The sequence below is a fragment of the Dendrobates tinctorius genome, unplaced genomic scaffold (genome assembly GCF_039654945.1).
Source record: "Dendrobates tinctorius isolate UK_male_01 unplaced genomic scaffold, ASM3965494v1 ptg000084l, whole genome shotgun sequence".
In the NCBI taxonomy this organism is placed as follows: domain Eukaryota; kingdom Metazoa; phylum Chordata; class Amphibia; order Anura; family Dendrobatidae; genus Dendrobates; species Dendrobates tinctorius.
This window is the reverse complement of record NW_027361752.1, coordinates 36,404,159-36,426,618: the sequence shown is the minus strand read 5'-3', so window position 1 is coordinate 36,426,618 and position 22,460 is coordinate 36,404,159.

Below are 22,460 nucleotides of genomic sequence, written 5' to 3'. Positions count from 1 at the left end.
CTGTGCTATTGTCTAGCATTCAATGGACTGATAATGACCAATCCAAAATGTGGATTTCTAGTCCATCTAAAAAAAAGTACATTTATAGCATTTTCAGAGTAGAATAATCAGTTTTTTAAAATCTCTTCCAGTCAATGGAAACCGATCTACTCGTTTTCCTGATAACGTGCCTGCTCCTTTCTGTGAACAATTTGTAGAATATGATAAGAAAACAAGCAAAGTGACGTTTTCTTGATTAGAGTCATATCCATTTATCTCAAGTTTTTCATCTTTTACCATCAACTTTGCTTCTCCTTTTTGGTTTTAACGGGAATGATTAAAGAACATGTGCACATAACAAATATTTTCCAGATACCCGATCTGATTGGCTAGTAGACATCTTGCGATAGGATCTGCTATGACTTTGATAAAGCAAGGAGAAGAACAACGGTTGTTGATTTACTGTTTTGTCCTTGGACATATGTGAAGACTATACTTCTTTGATGCCTACCAAATATTTAGCAATACATAATTACTGTTATGAAATGTTCCCAAAGAGGACAAGCTACTGATGGTAGCTACTAACTATTTATGGTGTGAGTTCAGACTCAGGATGGCTTGTCAAGCACACATTTCAAAGTTACAATCCATCTGGATACAATAGAGTCATAAAGTGATGTAAGCGCTGAAGGACGAAATTCTCGGAACCCATTAGAGTACAAGGAATGTTGCTGATGTTCAAAATTGCAAGGTGTCTTGTGCTTTAAATAACCAGTAAATAGGCTCCTCGTATGGATGTTGGAGTTATCAGGGTTTCCTGAAAATGATCTGTTGTAATAGGTTCCTATTTTTCGGAAGGCAACTTGAGGTTGACACAAAGATTCCATAGATGGAAACTCCAATTTTAAGAAGCTTGAGTTATTTTGTTGTATTGCTTGACTGCTGATTTCCAACCTTTGGCTTTCTATGCCAATTCCTGATAGAGAATGAAATTTCCAACTCCAAAAAGCTAGTCGGCAGAGGGAAGCATGAAGTGCTCTAAAATGTCCTGGTAAACGGACGCGCAGACTTTGTTCTTGATAAAACACGGTGTACCCATACCAGCAGATGATATGGCTCTTCAAACCATCACTGATTGTGGAAACTTCACACTAGACCTTAAGCTGCTTGGATTGTCTGTCTCTCCACTCTTCCTCCAGACTCTGGTACCTTGATTTCCAAGGTCTAGTGTGAAGTATCCACAGTCAATGATGGTTTTGGGAGCCATGTCATCTGCTGGTGTAGGTACACTGTGTTTTATCATGACCAAAGTCAGCGCTGCTGTCTACCAGGAAATTTTAGAGCACTTCATGCTTCCCTCTGCCGACAAGGTTTTTTTGGAGATGGAAATTTCATTCTCTAGCAGGACTTGGCACCTGTCCACACTGCCAAAAGTACCAATACCTGGTTTACAAACATCAGTATCACTGTGCTTGATTGGCCAGCAAACTCGCCTGACTTTATCCCCATGGAGAATCTATGGGGTAAGAGAAAGATGAGAAACTAGACCCAACAATGCATATGAGCTGAAGGCTGCTATGAAAGCAAACTGGACACCTCAGCAGTGCCACAGACTGACCTCCTCCTTGCCATTCCACATTGATGCAGTAATTGATGCCCCGACCAAGTATTGAGTACATTTACTGAATATACATTTCTTTAAGCCAACATTTAGAATTTTAAAATCATTTTTTCAAGCTAGTGTTTTAAAGTATACTAATTTACTGAGATAATACATTTTGGGTTTTCATTGGCTGTAAGCAATAATTATCAACAGTAACAGAAATAAACACCGGAATACATCACTCTGTTTGTAATGACTCTATTTAACATATGAGTTTCACTTTTTGTATTGAAGAACTGAATTAAATTAACTTTTTGATGATATTCTAATTTTGTGAGATGCACCTGTAGTAGTCATAAAGGAGGGCCCAATACACATTCTCTTCAAATTGCTATGTAGTGGTACATCATAAAGACTGTGCACTAAGTGCAAAGGCTGCCAAAAATTAGAAGCAGGGTCATCTATGCACCCTTGAAAGCACCAACTGTTGCATCTCATTCAAATATTATGAACAAAGTGTAGTTGTGGTACTACTACACTCATAAAAGCTCTGCACACAATGCAAAGCCATAAAAAGGAAGGTCATCCATATAGCCTTGAAGGCTCAAACTGGAGAGTCTCATTCAAATAATTAAGAAAGTGTAATTGTGATACTTGCACACTTATACAGACAATGCAGACAGTGCAAATCCAGAAAAAAATTATAAGGAGAATTGTGACGACAGCATGCCGCTGCCACCAAATTGTGATGAACGACAGCACCCTGTGCCACAATACGTCACGATCCCACCACTGGCACCAGAATGTCAGCGGACGGAGGGATGCGACGCACTGTCAGCACACAGCTATCACAGGCCCAGTGGGGGCTTATCTTAGTTATCCCGCCACTGATACCATGTGACAAAAATATACAGCAAGCTAATCTCGCTCTAACAATTTACCGCAGAGGGGTTATTTTGGATGCCCCACCACTGCTAACAACCTTCCAAGAACTGCGGGGATTTATGTATATCCCACTTTCTCAGTTCCACTTTGGAAATCGCAGCTATCCAGCGCCCCCCTTACCTTCAGTTCAGTCAGGGAACTGCACCAAGGATAATTAGTCGCCGGACGGGCTGCTTGTTGTGCACGGGCAATTAGGCTACTGCAGTGAGGGAATTATCAATGCTTTGAGCCTCAGCCCCTCATTCAGCAATATAAGACCCTTTCAGACTGCCAACTAGCCCAACCAACTGAACACACCACGCTGCCACCAGCCACGATTCACTTAATTCAAAGAGTTAAGTAAGAGGGTCCATGGCAAACCCCCAAATTAGTAGAGATTATGTAAAAAAGGCGCATAGTTCATTTCTTAGAGCATGGAGGCAAACTGATAATTTTTATCATTTATTCCCAAAAATGTGGGCAGTGATTACACAGATAAAAGGTTGTTACAAAGTTGAGACATTAAATATGTACAGTACAAATATAAGACAACAAAGGATTAAAAGGCAGAAAAACACTTACATGTGCTTAGTTGGTATTAGGCAGACTATGTGGCTGGGGGATGGGTCGCAACCAGACATCCCAAGACATCGGCAGATCTTTCTAGCAGGGCATCTGCAGCTCAAAAAACTGAAGCACTGTACGTGAGTGGTACCTAATAGCCCAGGGTCTGTGACCTCACGAAAGGGGTGGTCTGGTGAGGTCCAACCACCCTCCTCTCCAAGTTGAAATTTTACTAAAAACTTATAATATCCATATCTTAACTCACCAAGGGTATCTGTCATAAACTCATTTTCTGCTCCACCAGTTGAGAGTTCCCCTTCCGTTCTCCCTCTGGTGGTGACAGGAGGTAGTGTGGTTGGTTTAAGTGGTAGTGATCTGCCACCTGATGAGGAAGATAACGATTGGATCTCTGGAGTATCAGACTGGATATAAGACAGCCGACGCCCTATCCGGGTGCTGGTGATTCAATCTGCTTCTCAGGTCCTGGACTTCAACTCTCTTCCAGTCTTCTCAAGTTAAGTTTGTTTTTTGCTAATGTTCACACTTGCGCTTGTTGGTCAATTCAGTTTTTTGTGTAATCAGCCTGCCCCTGCTGAGGCTATACTGAAATTCCACTCCTATTAATCAGTATTTGCCAATCTGCTTTTTGTCCCTTATTAGTTTGGCCTCTTTTTTGCTCTGTCTCAGAATAGTTCAGAGTGCTGATATAGGTTTAGAAGTCTAGTGACTTCAGGGTTAATTTTGCTATCAGAAGTGTTGGACAACATTTTTGTAGGTTTTTTTGGCAGATTGCAGACAGTGTCTTTCCTTTTCTGTCCTTTTAAGTTAGCCGGGCCCCATCGTTTGCTCAGCCTATTTTCCTGCCTTTGTTTGTATTTTCATCTTGTTTCACTGTCAATACATGTGGGGGGCTGTCTTTCCTTTGGGGTCTGCTCTGGGGCAGTTAGTTTTCCTCTTTTCCTGCTTTAGACTTATGTAGTTCTCTGGTTGTGACGAGGCATCTAGGACCAATGTAGGAACGCTCCACGACTGCTGCTAGTTGTGCGGTTAAGATCAGGGATCTGCAATCTGCATAGTTACCAACTTCTCTGGTTTTCTGAGACTTAGCTTGCCGTCTTTTTTTCCTCCTCGGTTTCCCATTTATAACAGAATCACCAGCCATACCGCAGATTCTAGGGTACTCAAAAGCAGGAAAGAATTGTTAGAGAAAGAAAAAAAAGGGAAAAGAAAAAAAGTGTCAGAATTTTTTTTTTTTATTATGTATTTTTTCCTCTTTTCTCTGGGGCTGTAGGAGGATTTTTTTCCTAATGGAGATTAAGCAACTGTCTGATCGTGTGGAGCAGCTTGCTGCTGAAGTACAGGGAATTTCCACCTACCTTATTCATGCTGTTGAACCCAAGATTCGTACTCCTGATGTGTTTTCTGGGGATCGGTCTAAATTTCTGAATTTTAAGAATAATTGTAAATTATTTCTTGCTTTGAAGCCTAACTCATCGGGGAGCTCTGTGCAGCAGGTTAAAATTGTTATCTCCTTGCTGCGCGGCGATCCCCAAGATTGGGCTTTTTCTCTGACACCTGAAAATCCTATTCTGACTAATGTGGATGCATTTTTTCAGGCCTTGGGGTTGTTGTATGATGAACCTAATGCCATTGATCAAGCTGAGAGAACCCTGTTGGCATTAAACCAGGGTCAGGATTCTGCAGTTATACTGTCAAAAATTCCGAAAGTGGGCGGTCCTTACTACATGGAATGATAGTGCATTGGCGGCTCTCTTTCGGAAAGGTTTGTCAGAGACCGTAAAAGATGTTATGGTGGGATTTCCTGTTCCCTCTGGTCTGGATGGCTCTATGTCATTAGCCATTCAAGTTGATCGGTGTTTACGTGAACGTAAAACTACATGGGAGGCGCTGCCACCTTTTGAATAAATGTCTGAACCTATGCAATGTGATGGGGTTTTGTCTAGGGCGCAACGTCGGGAGTTTAGAAGGCGTAATAAGCTGTGTTTTTTCTGTGGAGACGCCTCATACTATTTCTGTCTGCCCGAAATGAGAGAAACGTTTTGCACACACATTTGCTGTGGGCAGTATACAACCTAAGTTCCTTTTGGCAATTACTCTGATCTGCTCCTTGTCCACATTTTCCACTAAGGCTTTTGTGGATTCAGGAGCAGCTCTGAATCTGATGGATTTGGACTTTGCTAAACATTGTGGTTTGTCCATGATGCCTCTGCAGACGCCCATTCCTTTGAGGGGTATTGATGCCACTCCTTTGGCAGAGAATAAACCTCAGTTTTGGACCCAGGTGATAATGCGAGTTGCCCCAGACCACCAAGAAAATTGTAAATGTTTGGTGCTGCATAATTTGCATGATACTATTGTTCTGGGGTTCCCCTGGTTGCAAACTCATAACCCAGTTTTGGATTGGAAATCTGTGTCTGTGGTGGTGAGTTGGGGTTGTCAGTGTGTTCTTAAGAACGCTCCTGTTTTCTCCACCTCTCCTCAGTCTCATGATATTCCTGTTTATGTGGCTGATTTCTCTGATGTTTTTAGTGAGAGTAAGTCTGCGTCTTTGCCTCCTTATAGGAGTTATGACTGTGCAACTGAGTTGATGCCTGGGTGTAAATTTCCCAAGGGTCGGCTTTTCAACTTATCTGTACCCGAACATGATGCTATGCAATCCTATATTAAGGAGTCGTTGGAGAATGGTCATATTAGACCATCCTCGTCACCGTTAGGCGCTGGTTTTTTTTAGTGGCCAAGAAAGATGGTTCATTAAGACCGTGTATTGATTATCGTTCCCTTAACAAGATGACGGTTAAATATCAGTACCCGTTACCTCTGATGTCTGATTTATTCTCCAGAGTTAAGAGTGCCTGCTGGTTTACTAAGCTTGACCTCAGGGGGGCGTATAATTTTATACGCATCAAGCAAGGGGATGAATGGAAGACGGCGTTTAATACTCCGGAGGGACATTTTGAGTACCTGGTGATGCCTTTTGGGCTCTCTAATGCCCCTTCTGTCTTCCAATCCTTTATGAATGATATTTTCCGAGACTTTGTGGATAAGTTTTTGATCATCTATCTGGATGACATTTTGATCTTTTCTAGTGATTGGGATTCCCATGTGGAACATGTCCGGACTGTGTTCCGGATTTTGAGGGAGAATTCCGTTTGTTAAGGGATCGAAGTGCCTCTTTGGTGTACAGAGGATTTCATTTTTGGGATTTAACTTGTCTCCATCGACTATTGAAATGGACCCGGCCAAGGTACAGGCCATTTATGATCGGGTTTAGCCTACTTCTTTGAAGGCTCTCCAGAAGTTTTTGGGTTTTTCTAATTTCTATCGTAAATTCATAGGTAATTTTTCTAGTATTGTCAAACCACTGACTGATCTGACAAAGAAGGGAGCTGATGTGCTGAATTGGTCTCCTGAGGCTGTCTCAGCATTTCAGGAGCTTAAGCGGAGATTTACTTCAGCTCCAGTTTTACGGCAACCTGATGTCTCACTTCCATTTCAAGTGAAGTTAGAAGCTTCTGATATTGGTGCAGGAGCGGTGTTGTCCCAAAAAGACCCTGTGACTTCTAAGATGAATCCCTGTGCCTTCTTTTCTCGAAAGTTTTCCCCATCTGAATGCAACTATGATGTGGGGAATCGGGAATTGTTGGCCATGAAGTTGGCATTTCAGGAGTGGAGACATTGGTTGGAGGGAGCTAGACATCAAGTTGTGATCCTCACCGATCACAAGAATCTGATTTATCTGGAGTCGGCCAAACGCTTGAATCCTAGACAGGCTAGATGGGCCTTGTTTTTCATGCGTTTTAATTTTGTGGTCTCTTTTCTTCCGGGCACTAAGAATGTTAAGGCAGACGCCCTTTCTAGGAGTTTCTTTGCTGATTCTCTTAATGTGACCGAGCCTACTAGTATCCTAGGTGAGGGGGTAGTTATTTCTGCCATTTCGCCTGATTTGAGATGCGCCCTGGAGGAATTTCAGGAGGATAAACCTGAGTGTTGCCCTATGGGAAGATTGTATGTTCCTGACCAGTAGAGAAAGTGAGTGATGTCTGAAGTCCATTGCTCCGCATTGGCTGGTCATCCGGGTATTTTTGGTACCAGAGATTTGGTGAGTCGGTCGTTTTGGTGGCCTGCCATATCTCGTGATGTCAGGAATTTTGTACAGTCCTGTGGGACTTGTTCTCGGTCTAAACCCTGTTCTCGTTCTAGTGGGTTGCTGATGCCCCTGCCGGTGCCCAAGAGGCCATGGACCCATATCTCAATGGATTTTTTTTCTGATCTTCCTGTCTCTCAGAGAATGACTGTTATCTGGGTGATTTGTGATAGATTTTCGAAGATGGTCCATCTTGTACCACTCCCAAAGTTGCCATCTTCCGCTGACCGCTGAGTTGATGCCCTTGTTTTTACAACAGGTGGTTCGGTTACACGGGATTCATGAGAACATTGTGTCCGATAGAGGGGTCCAGTTTGTTTCCAGATTCTGGAAAGCCTTTTGTTCCAATCTGGGAATTCAGTTATCCTTCTCCTCCACGTTTCATCCCCAGACCATTGGGCAGACTGAGAGAACAAACCAGACCCTGGAGTCTTATTTAAGATGTTTTATATCTGCTGATCAAGATGATTGGGTCTCATTTTTGCCCTTAGCCGAATTTGCGCTGAACAATAGAGCTAGTTCTGCCACTCTGATGTCACCCTTTTTCTGTAATTTTGGGTTTCATCCTCGATTCTCTTCAGGGCAAGTGTAATCTTCGTCCTGCCCAGGTGTGGTCACTGTGGTTGTGAGAATGCAGCAGATATGGGACCAAGTGGTGGATAAGTTGTCACTCTCTCAGGAAAAGGCCCAGTGTTTTTCCAACCGGTGTAGGACCATTGGTCCCCGATTTAAAGTGGGTGATATGGTTTGGCTGCCGTCTAAGAATATTCCTATGAAGGTTGCATCTCCAAAATTTAAGCCAAGATTTATTGGACCTTATAAGATTTTGGAGATTCTTAATCCTGCTTCTTTTTGATTGGCTCTTCCAGTTACGGTCAAAATCCATAACATATTTCACAAGTCACTATTGAAGAGGTTTGTTGAGCCAGTAGTTCCTGTGGCGGCACCTCCTGATCCTGTATTGGTTAAAGGCAATGTGTAATATGAGGTAGAGAAAATATTGGATTCTCGTTTGGTTAGACGGAGACTCCAGTATTTGGTCATTTGGAAGGGTTATGGCCAGGAGGATAATTCTTAGGTCTTTGCCTCTGATATTCGTGCCAATAAATTGGTTCGTGCTTTTCACCGGGCCCATCCTGATCGGCCTGGTGGCATGGATGAGGGTTCGGTGACCCCTCCTCAAGGGGGGGTACTGTCATGAACTCATTTTCTGCTCCACCAGTTGAGAGTTCCCCTTCTGTTCTCCCTCTGGTGGTGACAGGAGGTAGTGCGGTTGGTTTAAGTGGTAGTGATCTGCCACCTGATGAGGAAGATAACGATTGGATCTCTGGAGTATCAGACTGGATATAAGACAGCCGACGCCCTATCCGGGTGCTGGTGATTCAGTCTGCTTCTCAGGTCCTGGACTTCAGCTCTCTTCCAGTCTTCTCAAGTTAAATTTGTTTTTTGCTAATGTTCACACTTGCGCTTGTTGGTCAATTCAGTTTTTTGTGTAATCAGCCTGCTGGGGTTATGCTGAAATTCCACTCCTATTAATCAGTATTTGCCAATCTGCTTTTTGTCCCTTATTAGTTTGGCCTCTTTTTTGCTCTGTCTCAGAATATTTCAGAGTGCTGATATAGGTTTAGAAGTCTAGTGACTTCAGGGTTAATTTTGCTATCAGAAGTGTTGGACAATATTTTTGTAGGTTTTTTTTGGCAGATTGCAGACAGTGTCTTTCCTTTTCTGTCCTTTTCAGTTAGCCGGGCCCCATCGTTTTCTCAGCCTATTTTCCTGCCTTTGTTTGTATTTTCATCTTGTTTCACCGTCAATACATGTGGGGGGCTGTCTTTCCTTTGGGGTCTGCTCTGGGGCAGTTAGTTTTCCTCTTTTCCTGCTTTAGGCTTATGTAGTTCTCCGGTTGTGACGAGGCGTCTAGGACCAACGTAGGAACGCTCCACGACTGCTGCTAGTTGTGCGGTTAACATCAGGGATCTGCAATCTGCATAGTTACCAACTTCTCTGGTTTTCTGAGACTTAGCTTGTCGTCTTTTTTCCTCCTCGGTTTCCCATTCATAACAGGTATCATTGTTTGTAGTTTATCGAATACAATAAAACAACATCAAGCATGCCGTAATTAGGACACTTCATTTGGGAGCAATCCATATCTCAGGTTCTTGAGGTCCGAAAACTTCGCAAGATCCACCATAGCGAAGCCGGGTCCACTCAGATCACAGAAATGTAATTATTATATCTCTGGCACGAGCGGAGTGCATGCTAGGCTTCTTTTAATATTTCCTATACCTTTATTCAGCTTCTTGGCCAGGACAAAGGAATCCTTTAGCTTAACTAATTAACATTCCTTTCTCAACAGGAAATGGACGGTATCCTGTTACCCAAATGCAGGCAGAGAGCTGTATGTGGAGGAAGGGAGAAACAAAAGGAGTGGGGCTGCAGCGGTGTGACAAGGAGATAATCTCCTCAGTGGGGTGAAATGGGAGATTTCTAGCATGTTCTAGAAACATCATGCCTTACAGTACATTACAAGAATCATCCATACTGTTAGGGCTGGCGGAACGCACCAAATTATAAAATAGTAGCAGGTGCGTTCTCAGCCCGGGGTCCACCGTGCAGAGGTGGTACACTGCTGCTAGATAATGGTGGAAGAAATAAGCGGTGTGAAAACAGTCACACGTGGGTTACGTTACCCAATGTGAACAGGAGCAAACTCTGTTAATTCACAGAGCTGCACAACCGCTGAACGTAGATGCCAGAGCCTGTTTAGCTCACAGAGCCCGGCCAAAAGAGCGCACAGTGTACGGCCACAGAACTCTAACCCAAGGACACGGGGTTAGAGTCTCTCTAGGCCCACTGAGCGTGTGGCGTCGCTGCCGCGAGCGCCGCTGTAGATGCTGGCTATGGAGTGTGGAGCACGTGCACTGAGGTGTGCCGAGTCACTGGGGGGAATTGATGCCTGACTCAACCTCTGACCTACCTACGCCTAAGCCTGGGCGCTAGCAGGCTAGGCTGCATAACACATGCTTACCGAGGGTAGGGGTTTCTTAATGAGTCATTCATCAGAGGCATTCATAAGTGCATACATCACTCACGCCTCATAGTCTGAAAATACAGTCTATCCTAGCGCATGGCCGAGCGGCCATGCAAATCTTTTATAGCCGCGAGCGTCCGGGACCTTCCTAGCTTCTCGGATGGGCCAATCCGAACACGAGCAGGACCTGAGCACGTGACCTTTGATCTCCAATGAGAGAGCACTCCTCGGGCATGCTCAGTAGTCCGACATGAGGACTTAGTCCCTGGAGAATCTCGCTTTTGAGCAGCATGCATTGCCATAGCTGTGCCAGAGGTGGCAGCAGCAAGGAAACCCATGGAGCTGATCTGGGCAGAGCTCCAGGACCGACGAGTTTGCTGAGCAACCTCCTCTGCGGCTGGAGAGGAATGGGAGACCGCCGGAAGCAAGGCTCAAGATTCTTGCTGTGCAGTGACAGAAATCCGATGCCTAACATTACCTTCTCTCTGAGCCTCGCTCCGCTCAAATTCTGCAATGAGAAGAGGAGCATGGATGTTCTCCACTGGCTCCCAGGTCCAAGCTTCTGGACCATGACCCTTCCAATCCACCAAGTGAAACTTTATGCCCCGCATCACCTTGCATCCCACAATGGCATTGACCTCAAACTCGTCAGACGACAGGTCTGATGTCCCGGAAGATGGCTCAGAAAACCGGGACATGTGAACCGGCTTAAGAAGAGACACATGAAACGTGCCCGAGATAGCCAAGTGTGGTGGAAGGGCCAGATGGTAGACCACAGGGTTAATCTGCTCGAGGACCTTGAAAGGGCCAATATAGCACGGTGCGAACTTAGCGGATTCCACCCGCAGCCTGATGTTTCGAGCGGAGAGCCACACTAAGTCGTCAGGGGGGAAGGTCACAGCAGGGCGCCGGCGAGTATCAGCGGAGGACCTCATTCTCTCCTTGGAGGCCCAGATAGCATCCTGCGTGCGATCCCAAATGTCACGAGCCTCCACCGCCCAGTCTGCCACCTTAGAGTCGGTGGATGACACGGGCATGGGCATTGGGGATGCGCGGATACTGACCACAATTTAAGAGGAATGGGGTCTATCCACAGCGTTGTTCAAGGCAAACTCCACCCATGGCAGCAAGGATGCCCAATCATCCTGCCTGGCCGAGACAAAATGTCGCAGATATGTCACCAGGGTCTGGTTGGCTCTCTCAACCAACCCATTCGTCTCAGGATGATAGGCCGAGGAGAGATTTAGCTCAATGCTGAGCAGAGAACAGAGCTCTCTCCAGAATCGAGACGCAAACTGAGGACCCGGGTCACTGACAATCTTATCCGGCATGCCGTGTAGGCAGAAAACATGTTTAATAAACAACGCTGCCAGGCCCCGTGCCGAAGGTAGCCGACAGAGTGATACCAGATGCACCATCTTGGAGAAATGATTGGTGACCACCCAAATGACGGTGCTGCCACTGGACTTGGGCAGACCCACCACAAAGTCCATACTGACCATCTTCCAGGGCCTGTCCGCAAACGGCAGAGGATAGAGTAACCCAGCGGGCCGCTGCTGTGAGGACCGATTCTGGGCACAAGAGACGCACACCTGAATATAGTCCCTGACGTCACGGGCCATATGCGGCCACCAGTATGTCCTCGTCTGGAGATCAGAGTTCCTTTTGATCCCGAAATGGCCACCCACTCTGGACGAATGAGCCCAAGAGAGGACCTCCGGTCGCAGATGGGCAGGGACAAAAGTCTTGCCCGGAGGTACAGATTTGAGAGCAACTGGAGCCATGGTCCTCAGGCTCTCCGATGGGACTATCAGTCGAGGCTCCTCCTCCTCCGATGACACCACGGAGCAAGAAAGAGCATCGGCCCGGACGTTCTTCTCCCCGGAGAGAAAATGCAGTGTGAAATGGAATCGGGAGAAGAACAAGAACCATCTGGCCTGGCGAGAATTCAGCCACTGGGCTGTCTGTAAATAGACCAAATTTTTGTGGTCGGTGAACACCTGGAATGAGTGGCGAGCTCCCTCCAGGAGGTGTCTCCACTCTGAGAAGGCCAGATTCATTGCTAGCAACTCCCTGTCCCCGATGGAATAATTCCTCTCCGTCGGTGTGAAGGTCTTAGAGAAGAAGAAGCATGGGTGCTTCCAACCTTGCGAGTCCTTCTGAAAAAGGACCGCTCCAGCACCGACGGAGGAGGCATCCACCTCCAGAATGAAGGGCTTATCTACATCAGGGCGATGTAGAATGGGAGCACTAGCGAAGTGGGACTTAATGGAGGCGAAGGCCTTGGAGACAGTCTCCAATCACAGTTTGGGATTTGCACCCTTCTTGGTGAGGGCTACCAAGGGCGCTACCAAAGTTGAAAAATGCGGAATGAATTGGCGATAGTAATTTATGAACCCCATAAAGCGCTGCACCGATTTGAGAGAATGGGGTTCCTGCCAATCCATCACAGCCTGTAGCTTGGCAGGATACATGGCCAAACCCTGGGCTGAGATGATGTAGCCCAGGAAAGGCAAGGACTCCTGCTCAAACACACATTTCTCCAACTTGGCATAAAGCGAGTTGGCCCGCAGGAGATAGAAAACTTTGCGAACATCTCTCCGGTGGGACTCAATCTCTGGAGAGTAAATGAGAATATTGTCAAGAGAGACTACTACCGAGGTGGTAAGAATATCCCGGAAGATATCGTTCACAAAGTCTTGGAAGACGGCTGGAGCATTACATAACCCGAAGGGCATCACCAGGTATTTATAGTGCCCGTCTCTGGTGTTAAAAGCCGTCTTCCATTCGTCCCCCTCACGGATGCGAGTCAGGTTATAGGCTCCCTGCAGATCAAGCTTAGTAAAAACACTCTCACTCCCCGTAGCCTATCAAATAGTTCCGATATCAGGGGCAGAGGATACTTGTTCTTAATGGTTTTGGCGTTAAGGCCCCTGTAATCGATGCACGGACGTAATTCTCCATTCTTCTTTTGGACAAAGAAGAATCCCGCTCCCGCCGGGGACACCGACTTCCTAATGAATCCTCTTGCCAGATTCTCCCTGATATACTGAGACATGGCCTCTGTCTCTGGGAGAGATAGGGGATATACTCGACCTTGGGGAGGCTCAGCGCTGGGCAAGAGGTCAATAGGACAGTTGTAAGGGCGGTGCGGCGGAAGGGTCTCTGCCGCCTTCTTGGAGAAAACATCTGCATACTTCTGATATGGCTTGGGAAGCGAGGAGAGATCCGCAGGAACCTCAGAAGTAGCGACCTGTACGCAGTCCCTCAGACACCTACCCTCACAGGATTTACTCCAACCGAGGGTTTTTCCCGAAGACCACTCTATGTGGGGAGAGTGGGATCGTAACCAGGGAACCCCTAGGAGGACCTGGTCGATACCTTCGGGCATCACAAGGAGAGACAGCATCTCCTGATGAGAAGGAGACAGTGAGAGTCTCAGTGGAGCTGTCTGGTGGGTGATTTGGGACAGGAGTGTCGCCCCATTCACCACCCTGATGGTGACTGGTTGAGGTAGCAAGACCAGGGGGATTGCGTGTTGTTGGGCGAAGGCAGATGACATGAAATTGCCCTCCGCCCCAGAGTCCACGCAAACCTCCACAATCAGAGTGGAAGAATTAAACTCTAACGCTCCTTTAAACAGGAGCTTGGAGGAGAAAGTCGCGGTGTCTAGTAGGCCCCCTCCAATAACCACTAGACGGGAGGGTTTCCCGACCACTGTGGGCACTGCTTAGCAAGGTGCCCAGTCTGCCGACAGCGGAAGCAGACTGGAGGTACCCGGCGGGCCGAAACCTGGACACCGTGCGGGACACCTCCATGGCCTCTAGAGGCTCGGGCTACTGACCGGGAGGTTCCAGCGGTTTAGAGAAATTTGGAGCCAACTTATATCGTTGGCGGGACCTGGAGCGCTCCAACCCTCGCTCAGTGAAGCGAATGTCAATTCGGGTGGAAACCGTAATGAGCTCCTCTAAAGTGATGGGCACCTCCCTGGAGGCCAGGGTGTCTTTGACATGACCAGCCAGGCCTCTCCAGAATATAGGTATGAGAACCTTATCTGGCCACTCCAGCTCTGAGGCCAGAGTTCTGAAGAGGATGGCATACTCGCTGACCAGAGACAAACCCTGGGTTAGGGCCAGCAACTGAAGTGCGGTATCGTGCGTGACCTGAGGTCCCAGGAACACCTGCTTCAGAGTGACCAGAAAATGGGTGGCGCTCTGTACCAGGGGATCCCTGCGCTCCCACACCGGGGTGGCCCACTCCAAGGCCCTGCCCAACAGGAGGGAGATGATAAATCCCACCTTGGCCCACTCAGAGGGCAATCGTGTAGCCAGCAACTCCAGGTGAATGGAGCACTGACTCACAAAACCCCTGCATGAAGCACTATCACCCGCGAACTTCTCGGGCAGCGGGATGCAGGACAAGGTCGGGGCAGGACTGGCCGTGGAAACACGGGCGACAGCCTCTGTAGCTGTTTGAACGGCGACCGAGGTAACATCCGCAGCGGAGGTGGAATGCTCTAGCGCTGCCAACCTACCCTCCAGCTGCTGGATGTACCTATGCAGTCGTTGTTCGTCCGCCATTACTAGCCAGACCCTGGTGCTAGGATAATGTTAGGGCTGGCGGAATGCACCAAATTATAAAATAGTAGTAGGTGCGTTTGCAGCCCTGGTCCACCGTGCAGAGATGGTACACTGCTGCTAGATAATGGCGGAAGAAATAAGCGGTGTGAAAACAGTCACACGTGGGTTACGTCACCCAATGTGAACAGGAGCTAACTCTGTTAATTCACAGAGCCGCACAACCGCTGAACGTAGATACCGAAGCCTGTTTAGCTCACAGAGCTGGGCCAAAAGAGCGCACAGTGTATGGCCACAGAACTCTACCCCAAGGACACGGGGTTAGAGTCCCTCTAGGCCCACTGAGCGCGTGGCGTCACTGCCGCGAGCACCGCTATAGACGCTGGCTATGGAGTGGAGTGTGGAGCACGTGCACTGAGGCATGTCGAGTCACTGGTGAGGACTGATGCCTGACTCAACCTCTGACCTACCTACGCCTAAGCCTGGGCACTAGCAGGCTAGGCTGCACAACACATGTGTACTGAGGGTAGGAGTTTCTTAATGAGTCATTCACTAGAGACATTCATACGTGCATACATCACTAACTCCTCATAGTCTGAAAATACAGTCTATCCTAGTGCATGGCCAAGCGGCCATGCGAACCTTTTATAGCCGCGAGCGTCCGGGACCTTCCTGGCTTCTCGGATGGTCCAATCCGAACACGAGCAGGACCTGAGCACGTGACCTTCGATCTCCAATGAGAGAGCACTCCACGGGCATACTCAGTAGCCTGACATGAGGACTTAGTCCCTGGAGAATCTCGCTGCTGAGCAGCATGCATTGCCATAGCTGTGCCAGAGGTGGCAGCAGCAAGCAAACCCATGGAGCTGGTCTGGGCAGAGCGCCAGGACCGACGAGTTTACTGAGCAACCTCCTCTGCGGCTGGAGAGGAATGGGAGACCACTGGAAGCAAGGCTCGGGATTCTCGCTGTGCAGCGACAGAAATCCGACGCCTAACACATACAGCCTTGAAGGCACCAACTGGAATGCCTCATTCAAATATTATGAAAGTGTTGTTGTGGTACCTCTACATTCATAAAGGCTCTGCCATTAATGGCTCTCCCATCAGTAAAGTGTGAGCTCTTATGGTCAGTGTGATACTTTCTCTCTTGTAGAGTGCAAGCTCTTATGGTTAGGATCCTTTCTCTCCTGTACAGTGTAAGCTCTTATAATCAGCAAAGTCCTCTCTCTCTCCTGTAGAGTGTAAGCTTTTATGGTCAGCAAAGCCCTCTCTCTCTTTTTAAAGTGTAAGCTTATATAGTAAGTGGGGTCCTCTCAATCACTCCTGAAGAGCGTAAATTCTTATCGTCAGCGGGTTTCGCTCTCAATTTCTTGACTTTGTAAGGTGTAAGCTCTTATGGTCAGTGGGGTCCTCTCTCTCTCTTATAAAGTGTAAGCTCTTATGGTCAGTGGGGTCCACTCTCTGTCCTGTAGAGTGTAAGCTCTTATGGTCAGTGGGGTCCTCTCTCTCTCCTGTAGAATGTAAGCTCTTATAGTCAGTGGGGTCCTCTCTCTCTCCTGTAGAGTGTAAGCTCTTTTATTCATCAGGGTTCTTTCACTCTCTTGACCGTAAAATGTAAGCTCTTATGGTCAGTCAGGTTCTATCTCTCTCATTTCCCTCACGTGTATTTCTTGATCAATTACAAGCTTTCCAGTATTGAGATTTGTGCAAATGTATTTGGCCAAGTCAGCGAATTCAAACTTCGAAAGATCTATTCATCTCTAACCAGCACATAATGTTAGCACCGGGGCTCAGAAGTTACAAGTTATGTCTCTATATATACTTTAAATATCAGCCTAAAACAATTTGTGAATCACGTACATTTGTAGGTTAGCAAGACTTATCCTTGTGTGAGCGATCATTCAGACTTGTTGATGGAAAGTCCTTTTATCAGTAATTATTTAATTACTATGACAGATTTAACAAATATAAATAATTCTCACTTAATATGATGAATGAATTATGGCTGAATGGTTACACAACCTTACTAAGAAAATGAACTTGTTAGCTCCTATTTCTATTTCTAATTCACTAGAATTTTCCCCTCAGGAAGCATCTCTGCTCTGTGCCAAAGAAAGAGCAGGAAACTCTACCCTTTCCTTCTAGTGACTCACAATATAGTGAGGAAAAGATTACAGAGCAGAATGGCCAGGGAAAGTGAAAGTTTTCACATTGTGCTAACCTCTGGTTCACATACACGGAAATGCAGAATAATTCTCCTGCTGCCTTCATCTAATGACTTGACCAGTGATTGAGGCGATCGTCACTTCCTGTATGTCATTTCCTGTCATTACTTGCAACCAATTTTTATTTATTGATTTCTATCATTTGCGTGTAAATAAGTCACCTTCTTTAAAATTGAATCCAGACAAAACCCATAATCCGTGAGGACCTACTAATGGAACGGATCACTTATTATAAATGCTAAGTTCTAATGGATACATAAATAGAGCTATACTTAGAGAAATGCACCAAAATTCTTCCAAATTGCACCTAAAAGTGAGTACATGCTTCACTCATTAACCTATCTTAAAATTGCTCAAAAGTGTCCGGAAGCAAGAGAATGGCTAAAAGGAGTATTTGGTCACAATTCTCCCTCAGTATTTGTAAGCCAAAACCAGGAGTGGGTGAAAAATGAAGAAGTGGTGACGTGTTTCTATTATAACTTTTCCTCTGCTTGGTCCTCTCCAGATTTTGGCTTACAAATACTGATGTAAAATACTGACCGAATACTGAACGCGTGAACTTGGCCTAAGGGAGAGAAAGATATTTTACTCCAATAAATAAGATACAGACTGACATCCTGCAAATTTTTGCATTACCTTTTAGATCTTTTGATCATTGGGCAAATGCAATATGTATTTCTCTATACAGCAGGTAAAAAAAACAAACAAAAAACCCAACAGTTTTATGTGGGTCATGTCAATGACAAATGATATGACAAGGTGACAAAATCTTCTCTACCTGAACTGCGAAGGCTCTTGATATAGAAGTAGGGATGTGGACTGTCTTACCCTGTTCCTGCTCCTGAGGGCAGCAGATGCGCTGTGTGAATACTGTCGTGCGGTTTTATATGTGAAGTAACGTGTGTCTGATATAATGTCATATAATGTATTATGGTGATGTACAGGATATAAGGTTTTAATGGATAATGTTAACATAGCATAATGGTAAGCTTAGGGAAGCATAGAATATAGCATAAGTATAATAGGTTAGCATGTTAGATAGGAAATGGTTAAGGTTAGGATTAACCCTGTGGGTGAGCACTAGTGCTGATAAGAAGGGGCACTTCTTGGTTAGAGGGAGTTCAGTGTCAGTCAGTGAAGTGTGGAGTGAGTTCAAGTTCAGGTAGGGTGGTGGGCTGCTAGGGACAGCATGGGCCAAACATTTAACCCTCCGTCAGGCGCAATATAGATTCTCCTCAGTTCATGCGCAATGTGCCTGACAAGCACAGGTCAGAAAACCACCTATAGTAGCTACATATTTCAATTTCAGGACTATAGAAGTAGTCAGTGACCTTCATAGGAATGTATTAAAAGAGATTACACCAAATCAGATGCAAAAAAAAACATTTATTAACCATAAACTTATTAAAACTAAAAGTACCACTTTTCGGTAGTACCGCCAAATAGGCTAGAGTTATCTTTACTTAACTATTGCTTAAATATAAAATTATGGAAAAAAACTTAAAGGATATTGCACTTAGATGTTACTTAATTATTTTCTACTCATCTTCAGTGGTTTCAATTGCAGCAGAAGCAGCACAGGTACACTTAGAAAAGCAAGGCTGGCAGACGAAAGTTGCATGGGAAAGGCAGATTGATTCTTTACATATTTTGCAGTCATATTTAGAAAGCCTTCTGAAACCAGATACAAATGAGCAGGTAGTACAACTGCGTCTTTTAGAAGGTGGTAGAGTCGGTGTTTGTTCTGGAACGTCCTTGGGACGATATCTCTTCAACTGGTGTTGCAGGGCAAGGGGCATTCCAACCGTCTTTGTACTTCTTAGGCTTAGCTCTCCACTCACCAGTTCATTAGCCAATTGTTTTAGGTACATTCGTCTGCGCATTTGTTTAAGTTCATTACCGAGGTAAATTACTTGTGAGTTGATGCCACCCACATTCAGCATTGTAAAGAAGATTACCATCGGCCAGCGTTTGGTATTTCGACTTACATTGAAATTGCCACACATTTGGTCAGCAGTGTCAACACCGCTTTTGGTCAAATTATAAAAAGTTATGATTTCTGGTTTCCTTAGCTCCCCAGACTCTGGATCAATGGTGTAATCATTATGTAATGAAGAGACCAAAATCACATTTTTCCTCTCGCGTGGGATGTAAGAAACTAAAATCTTTCCATTACTGAACCCAAACATAGTGCTATACTGTTGTTTGCCTTTTGTATATAGAAAATCTGGCGGCAACTGCCTTTTGTTTTTTCTAACAGTTCCCACATATGACAGCTTTTTCGTTTTTAAAAAATCAATCAGATCAAAGTCAGTAAACCAGTTGTCAGCAGTGATATTTCGACCAGATCCAAACATTGGCTCAGCAATTCTCTTTACCACATCACTAGGCTTGTTGCTCACATTGAAAGGACCTGGTGGCTGTCTTCCACAATAAACTTCCATGTTCATAGTGTACATCATCCTTGCATCAACCATGGCAAAAATTTTAATTCCATATTTGTTTGGCTTTGATGGTATATATTGCCGAAAACCACATCTTCCACGGAAACCTGGAAGCATCTCATCAATAGTGAGGTTTTGCCCCGGGCAATAGCTTTTTTGACAATTCATAATAAATTGTTGAAATATGTCCCGAATTGGTGCAAGCCGGTCATAACCTTTTCGTTCTGTCCGGGTACTTCGATCATCGAAACGGAGGCAACGGATCAGGACTTTGAATCGTTTCAGATTCATCACAAGGCTGAATTTTTCGATGACATCACCGTCTGTCCCCCACAGCTCCTCCAAACTTTGCCTATTTGCTCTGAAAGCACCAGCTAGGTATAACAAGCCAATAAATGCCTTGAGTTCAATCACATCAGTGTTTTTGATGTCCCTCTCTCTGGAGAATTGCTCTTTGATTGTGTCAATATACTGGTTAGTGAACCGAACAATAGTTTCCAACATGCTATCTGTAATTAGATTACTCCAACATTCCACTGCAGTTTTAGCTTTTCTAGCACTTCCAATAACTCCAGGAAGGTGTGTAATAATATTGTGGGATTTTCTGCGCTGTTTGTTCTTGGGTGCCTTTTTGTTCCACTTTGTATTTTTATCTTTGCCCAAATAATAAATAATAAGCTAGATCTGTGTCTGTTTCCTCTGTATCAGTGTCATCACCATCCTGCTCTGTTCCAGAATCAGTGTTACATTCTGCTACCTCATCTTCAGATGAAATGTCACTAGATTCCTCTAAATCCTCAGTTACTGCTGGGTCTTCCTCATCATCTTCTAACAAAAAAATCTTCATTTCTTCTAAATGAAGGGGTTTAGATGAATCATACTGTTTTCTGGCCATTGCAGCAGAAAATCTGAAGCAAGAGAGAAAGAGTATGTGTTAGGGCGCAATGTGCCTTAGAAGCCACCCTCCTTTTGTCTAAGAAAACAGTACTTATGTACACTAACTTAGCATTAATCCTTCATAAAACAAGCTAAATACACAATCGTGATGAATAAAAAAAGAAAATACTAACTTTTCAATTTGTGTTGAAATCAGGCACAATGTGCCTGAGAAGCCAAAGTGTTGATATCTGCTCACTAGAAGGTCTGCTGAGTCACTGTGATATCAGGTTTCACAGAGCCTGTAGAGTCAGGAGATAACTAGGAGGGGTGGGGTTTTCTGATAAGTGGGCAAGGAGAGAGAAGTGAAACTAATTACTGTGTGCCTGTCAGATCTATTGCGCCTGACGGAGGGCAGTTGGCGGACAAAAGGAGATCCCTAATGGACATTCCAACAGTGTCTGGAGAATAGGGCTTGGGTCAGGTGCCATGGAATGGGCCTGGTCTTCCAACATCACAAGGTCAGTGAATATGGAGTTACATGAGGGGAGGTCGGTTCCAGGTGTACTATCGGAGTTGAGAACGAATCCCTGGGACTGATGGAGTCATCGGGCTTGGGGGTAGTCCAGAATGAACGTGTGGCAGAACAGAAGAGGGGTTGTGCTAAGGAAAAAGAAAGTCTGAATTGCCGTGCACTCTCCTACCTAAACCCACCTGATGAACTTGGACTGTTTAGTACAAATTTGACTGTTGCAAAGAACTTAAGGTCCCTCACATTGTGTGCGGCAACTTCTAAGGATGGAAGCCTGGAGGCAGTAGAGTCATGAGGCCTACAAGTGAGTGTGATGCACCCCATATCCTAAAGCACATTGGGACTGGGACAACCCTTGTCTGTAAAGTGCCAGAGCGCAACTAGACAGCATTGCAGCACTTTACATAAATTTTGGCAGTAATAAAAGGTATAAATAAATTTATAAAATATTTATAAATAAATAATATGAACTGTGTATAACCCCACCCACACCACTGATTGGTAGCTTCTTATAGTGACAAAAAGCTTCTAATTATTAGAGTTGGGGATGGGGGTTACACAGAACTGTTGACTTGGAGGCATGAGACACCTAGTCAGATAATCTCCTGTTGATAAAATACTGATTTTATTCAAACAGCAACATACAGCCCAGTAAGTGACACAGTGCACAGGGTCTTTCAGAGAGGGTATCCTGACCTGACAGCCTTGTCTGTGACTCCATTAATGGGGGTTCATACAATCTACCTAGCATTGCCAACTTGACTTTTTATTTTTTATGGACAGCTACTCCAAAAATCATGGAAAGACAGTATTTTTTATGGACACACTGTAAAATCATAATAAATCATTAGGATTATAAGGGAAACATGTCTATCTCTTTCTCTAATTATAATAATAATTATATATCAAAATAATCTGTAGAAGTTTCTTCAGTTTCCAAAAATCACAAATAAAATATAAAGTCCTCACAATCCCACAATATGGGCTTCTTTTGCATCATTCTGTGCATTTCCACTGGACATCCTGCAAATTACAGAATCCTCCTTTGCTACGGACTCACAACCTACTGCGTTTCAGTGTGTGAGTAGGAACAGCACTTGGCAGCGATGGGATTCCTAACCACAAATAAACACGTAGGCACAGGAGGACCATTGTATAAGATTTCATGGGAAACCAGTAACTTCCCAGAGATCAGCACAGCAGAGTTATTTTACATCTCAATGAAGTCATGAGGAGGAAGATCCCCGTGTTTCCACAGCTCCAGTGCTCAATTCACATCAGTCATTTTACGTGTGTCACGTAGATAGTGTTATCATTTCGTCCTGTTACTTTACATCTGGGACTGGCCATAAATGTAAATGCGTTATCCAAGTGATGTCACTAGATTAACCAGCAAAATAAAATGGTTAGGAAATCACTGAAGGTGTCTCATCAGCTCCGTGCTCTGCATATGTGATACAGAAAATCAGAGAATGACTTTCATGAATGCTGAAACTGAATACACTAAACTCCCTAAACCTCCCCACGATGGAAATAATGATC